The following is a 7393-nucleotide window of genomic DNA, read 5'->3' on the forward strand; positions in this document are numbered from 1 at the left end:
ATGGGCAAAATGGCCAGATTGGTATAATTTCTTGAGGCTTGGTGACAAGTTGGTATTTTTTTTTAAGTTTTGTCAGATTGGTATAAATTTTCAACTCCGGCGCCATATTGGCCTTAAGTTTGGCCGGAGTTACTGTTCCGGCCAGTGTTGATGGAATTTTTTACATAAAACTCCCTTGTAAAAAACTTATCCTGCTCCTAACCCCCTCCCCCTCCTCCGCATCCTCTTCCTCCTCCTCATCCTCTTCCTCTCTCCTCTTCCTTGCTCTCTTCTTCATCTCAACCTAATCTCAGCCCTTATCGGAGTTAAGGGCTCAAATTCGGAGGATGACTGGGCAATCAGAGCCGTACGATCGATCCTTGATCTGTTCGAGAGAGGCGTAAGCCCTGACCCAGCTGATCTTCGTCGGCTCCTCTCATACCTGGGCGTAACGGATGGGGCGACTGCAATGGGACGATAAAAAATTATCCGCTGGTACTGGAGAAGAGAAGAACATGGCTGCTTACGAGATCCGATTAATTGTCAGGATAACTCGATGCCGTTGCAGACCCGGGGGGGTTTCTGAGGGCTGGGATTGGGTTGAGATGAAGAAGAGAGCGAGGAAGAGGAGAGAGGAAGAGGATGAGGAGGAGGAAGAGGATGAGGAGGAAGGGGTTAGGAGCATGATAAGTTTTTTATAAGGGAGTTTTATGCAAAAAATCCCACCAACACTACCCGGAACAATAACTCCGGCCAAACTTAAGGCCAATATGACGCCGGAGTTAAAAATTTATATCAATCTGACAAAACTTAAAAAAAATATACCAACTTGTCACCAAGCCTCAAGAAATTATATCAATCTGGCCATTTTGCCTATATATATATATATATACGATTTTTCTATAGAGTACCCTTGGGCACTCTATAAGAGAGGAGAGAGATAGAGAGAAATGAATGAGGAGGGGGGCCCCCTGATTTGCATTGGGATCCTCTCTTCATTCATTTCTCTCTATCTCTCTCCTCTCATTGATGAGTACGCTCGCAAGCTACTTCTCATACGAGGAACAAGGGACCCGGATCAGTCATATAATGTATAGATAATAAGTCCGCGATAGTAGGTATATAAATAGATACGACCTACTGGATAGTAGTCAGGTCACGTGATAGACGTATATCTGTCACGTGAATAGCTATAATGTAGCGCGAGATTCAAAGCCAGATATAGACAGGCATGTATTGAGGAGATCGGACTGAGCATGAAGTACCTACGGGTAAAACTGACGAGGTGTGACACTGTGAATAATAAGCCCGTATATATATACGTATTATATAATTAGGGTTTAGGTTAAATTATTTTAAACCATGAATATTAATGTAAAAGAAAATACCCAACACTACTGATAATTGTAAAAGCACTACAATAATTAGCGAATGGAGTAAAGAGGGTGCATACAGGATTAAAAAAACGTACATGTAGTTGTTGTTAAATATGAACAGTTGATACGAAAGTAGATGGCAAAGATAGTACACATGATTGTACAATTAAGACATGATATGAAGGAAGTATACAATCCTATATACTAGGATAGACGATGGTAGTTAGAGTGACTACGCGAGCAGACGGATAACCACGCGGGTACTATACACTATATATATAGTGATAGTATAGTATATATATAAGTATATATATACCAGTGAGGATAGTATAATATATATAGCTCATAAGTATATTAGTAACTATAGGTATATATCACTACTATATATACTATATAGCTATATATTATATATATATACTCGATGATAGTAGTATAGTATATTATATATACTATACTATGGTAATATAGTATAGGTATTATAGTATAGGTACTATAGAATAAAGGTTATATAGTTATAGATTGTATAGTTATATACGCGTAGTAATATATATATCGTATATAGTTATAGTACTATGTAGATAGTATGAATCATAGTATATATACCTTATAGCTAATACGATAGAATTATATATATATATACGCGTGTATACGTACGTTTATATAGTGATACTGATAGGTACTGTAGTAGTTATAGGTATCCCTATATATATATATATAGTATGAGTACCGTAGGTATGAATAATAGTATATACTAATAAGTTATATATATACTAGTAGTATAGTATATATACACAGTATATGATAGTATAGTAATTAATATATATGTATATAATAATATACGTATATATATGAATATAGGTATTGGTAAGTACTATAGTACGCTAATATAGTAGTATATATGATATATAATATCTAATATATTACTAAATATTATATGCTATATATGAGGTATATATATGAAGTATATATATAATATATATATATAATTATACAATACAGTATATATATGATTATACGTATATACTATGTCATAAGTTTTCTAATGGATATAGATATAGACGATATATATATATAGTATAATATATATATATATATCATATAGGTACTACGCATAATCATAATTAAGCTATATATATATAATAGTAACTAGTAGTAAGGTAGTATACTAGTATCTATATATACTATATACATAACATAGCATGATATATATATATATATATATATATTATACTATATATATATAGTATAGTTATTACTAGGTATGAATAGTACTAATATATTATAGCTACATATATTATATATTACTCTACCCGTATATAATTGTACATACAGTAGCATATAGCATATAGTATATATATATAGTATATATATATATATAGATATATATATATATATATACTAATATATATATATATACTATATATATATATGATATATATAATAATAAGATAATAGGCGTTTAGGGTTAATTATTTTAAAATGAAATTAATTAAAAAGAAATAACTACTGATATTTAAAAATCAAAATAATTACGAGATAATTATCTACAATTAAAAACGTACATGCTGTGTTAATACAACAGTTGATACGAAATAGTCAAAATATACACATATTATACAATTAAACGAGAATAATTAATAAATAAAATATATTTACTTATATTTAAAATAAAATAATTATGGGATAAGTATATACACAGTAAAACATACTAGTTATACTAATATGACAGATAATATGTAATACTAGAAATAGTACAAATAATTGTACAAATAATATGTAATTAATAATACAACGTATTATATGAAAATATACGTAATAATAAAAATAATACAACGTATTATTCAAAATGACATGTAACAGTATCGATAACGCAACACATAAATTCCAAAAATTTGTACTACACTAAATAAATTTATAAATATTTAAATTATTTAAATAAATATAAAACTTAGACTTTAAATCATAGAAAATTGTAGAAATTTGAGAAAAATATAAATAATCTTTTAAAAATCATAATTAAATATTTTAAAATACTAGAAAATTATTTTAACTAGTATCAAAATTCATGGTCCTTACATTCTACCCCCCTTAAAATAAATTCCGTCCTCGGAATTAACATAAAAGTAATGCAGAAAGAATTCAAGGACATAGATATGGAACGATATCCATAAACAGAGGAGACTGTAAAACAAAAACGACTCAAGCTAAGATACAAGATGTGACAGCTAAGATATCGCTATCGCATTTCAGACTCGCAACAAAGTCCAAACAAATACTATGATATAAACATATTTAACTGTGTGAAATTGTTGTACATTACTTGTAAATATATAAGCAATCTAATCAGTATAAAGTAAAGATAAGCAATAATATAGAATCAGAACAAATAGGTACAATATAAATAAACAATCATATAGAGTGAATCATACAAATAATATACAAGCATTCATAGAAACAAAGCTGAAACATATTAAGTAAGAATAAAGTCAAGAAAGAACAATAAATCTAAAGCAAACACCAAAAATAAGTCAAATACAATAGAAATAAACAGAAACATAATAAGAAAAGTCAAAAATCTAAAATACATAACAGTTTAAACAAAACATAATATCATGGTATAACAATGGTTAATCAAAAACAAAAAGAAATTTAATTATGAAAAACACAATCAATACAGGTTCGAACTAAAGATATTAAAAACACAATGTAAGATACAAAATCAATAAAAACGAGTCAACGAGCGAAAAGAAAACATCAACATGATCATATAACAAAATAGAATAATATAATAATAAGTATAAATCAAAGATAATAGGAAAAAACAATCATAAAGTAATTAGAATAATAATACATACAAATTAAACACAAATACAAAAAACATATTTAATTGATGGAATGATGAGAAGTAGTCTGAAACATAGAAAAGATACAAAGACAGTCAAGTATAAATAGCTAAACATAATTATTAAAATAATTATATAATCAAATAATCATGTAAAGTAGTATACAAAATTTAGCAGATAAATAATTTATTACACAAATATTGGGAATTTACAAATTGTATACACAAAAATTAGAATGCGACAATAATATAATTAGGTAAAAATGAGCAGCACAATGCAAGTGGAATATTAGAAGGTAATTAAACATAAACCAAAAAGATATGATATACAAAATAATACAAAGCAGATAATCATGGAAGGACAATGTGATATGACACAACAACATATAAGAAAATAAATTATATGTAGTATATCACATCAAAAACAAAATAAATAATTATAGTCGTATATCACAGCAATAATTATCGAAACACACACTTCATATAAATATTAAGACTAAATAAATGAAGCAGACTAACCTGAACAAAGAAAAAAAATAAAAAGTAAGCATTAGAATGAATAAGAAACTATATATAGAAAATAAGTAAACAAAACTAAGAAAGATAAAATGCTTGATAAATTAAACCGAACAATGATGATACATGTAATTAGAAGTAAAGAATGAAATGAAATATACTAAATAAAACTACTTTATACGTAATAAAACAAGTTAGCAAGTTAATAATACACTTATATTATAATATACAATAGTAGACAATGATAATGTAAAATGACTGAATATACTAAACACGAGAATGACGCAATATTACTAAAAAAGTACAAGATATAAAACAAGAATGCAGAACAATCAGGCACAAGGACGATAAAGATTATAATAAGGTATACATAACATACATAATCATAATTGAAAATAACATTGAAAAATAAATATAGATAGAAACACATCAATACATATAGACAAACAAACAGAGGCAAATCATAATAATAATCAATAGCAGAATAAAACGATACACAATAATTATTAGCATACAAATAGTTGTATAAAACAAAGTAAATAATACCAAATCATAGTTAGGCTCAAAGAAACACAAATAAAATCAAAGTATAAAAATAAAAGATATAAAAGCAAAATGGATAAACAAGATTCAGAACATATGATGTGTATAACAAATATAATCATTATGTATAATAAGCGTTAAAAATGAAAACACATATATAATAATAAGCATAAAAAGTTTGTATACTCATGGTACTAATCATGCTAACAAAAATAAATTTTGATGGAAAGAGTAACAAAATATTATATAATAAGATAGACATAAGAGTAAACACGTGATTCAAAATAAACATATTATATAAAACACAAAATATTATATAATAAGATAGACATAAGAGTAAACACGTGATTCAAAATAAACATATTATATAAAACATAATAAGAAGAACATAATTATATATTTGACAAACAATATGATAAATTAGAAGTATTAGTAATATTCATAAATATAAACAAGATACAACAATAACAGTCAACACTATATAAAATCAATTTAGACATAGTAGTATATTGTTTAGTAGTCAAAATTCACATAAATACAATCAGTGTAATATACATAAATAAAATGTATAATACATAAACATGAACTATGAAAGATAAAATATATTTATAAACAATGAAAACATACAATATAACACTATATGTGATACATAAAATAATATAATAAATAATATAGAATTCAATACAATCAAACGATATACAAGTCAGGTCAAAGAAAATATAGTGTAAAAATAATAACATATAAAATAATGATCGACACGAGGATAGAGGAGTTATACAAGGAGAGGGTAATCACGAAGCGATGAGACAAGAACCGTGGAAAACTCCGGAGTCAAAGAGTGATAAGATAGGGATGAAATGAAATCTATCAATAAAATAGGATAAGGGCTCAAGAATAATCTCACGGATAAAATCACGATATGCATCTAAATTGTCCACTATATTCTTACTAGTAAGGACTCGGGATCGTGACCTTGATCGTGATCTACATGGGCCACCACTAAAACCTGTCACGCCCGCTTCCCAAAATGTCCGGGAATCGAAACGTGAATAAGCTCGCGACGTATTAGATCAAGGAGAATAAATAAAAATAAATATTTTTCCTCAACCTAATACGCTAAGCATCTGGAAATAAATACAATGCAAAGCACAAGTCCCCGATCATAATTAGCAAGAATATAATAGACAAACTCAGAATAAAATGATCCATATCACAAATGAATTATCATCCAAGACATAATATTACGGGTCAAACATACCCTTATACAAAATTGAACAATGAATACTGAAGAGATACAAAATACATTGATCAAGCATGAATGGAAAGAACTACAAAAGTAACTGGAACCATCAACTAATAAATGAAAAGAATATGCTTCGACTCATTCTTCTGCTCTGTCTATAAGGTACTCCTGCTGAGAACTGTTCTTCCTCTAAGTCTGACGTATACCAGAGAAAACAGGTGTACGTCAGCATGCATGGCACACGGCAAGACCCCACAAAAGGAAATAGAACAACAAAAACCAAAGCGAAAATCGATACGATAATAGAAATAACAAAAGGACGTGCAACTGGAAATCCGACAAAATTAAAATGCAATCCACTACTAAAACATGATAATCATAAGAATCCATAAATCAATCGGGTAACGAAATCATGCAGCTAGCGATTAGAATAATCATCCAAGTCACAAGGTCATACAACTAGATGGAATTAATACTTAAAATCTACAACTCGAGACGTAGTACGTCGAGCGAAATAATCCAAACAAGAAAACCCTAATGTATATACCATATGTCTCGAATTGTAGATAATTAAATATTAACCCAGATCTATGTATGAAAAGAAACACCACTGGCCTACATCTCACAAGAATCCATAATCATCCAAGTGACGAAATCATACTACTAGCCATCCTATCACAACTCACTGGTCCACATCTCACTAGAGTCAAAGTTCACATTATCGGATGTCTGGGCAACAACCACATCTCACTAGTACCTCAGACCTGCACCAGTGTGAAACATTTCACTGGTGCGTGCCTGGAAATAATCAATAATCACAATATCACCGCTTCTCAGACCCACCCCAGTGTAAAACGTTTCACTGGTGCGAACCTAGAAATAGACAACAAACAC

This window comes from Asparagus officinalis, chromosome 10, assembly GCF_001876935.1.
Source record: "Asparagus officinalis chromosome 10, Aspof.V1, whole genome shotgun sequence".
NCBI lineage: Eukaryota > Viridiplantae > Streptophyta > Magnoliopsida > Asparagales > Asparagaceae > Asparagus > Asparagus officinalis.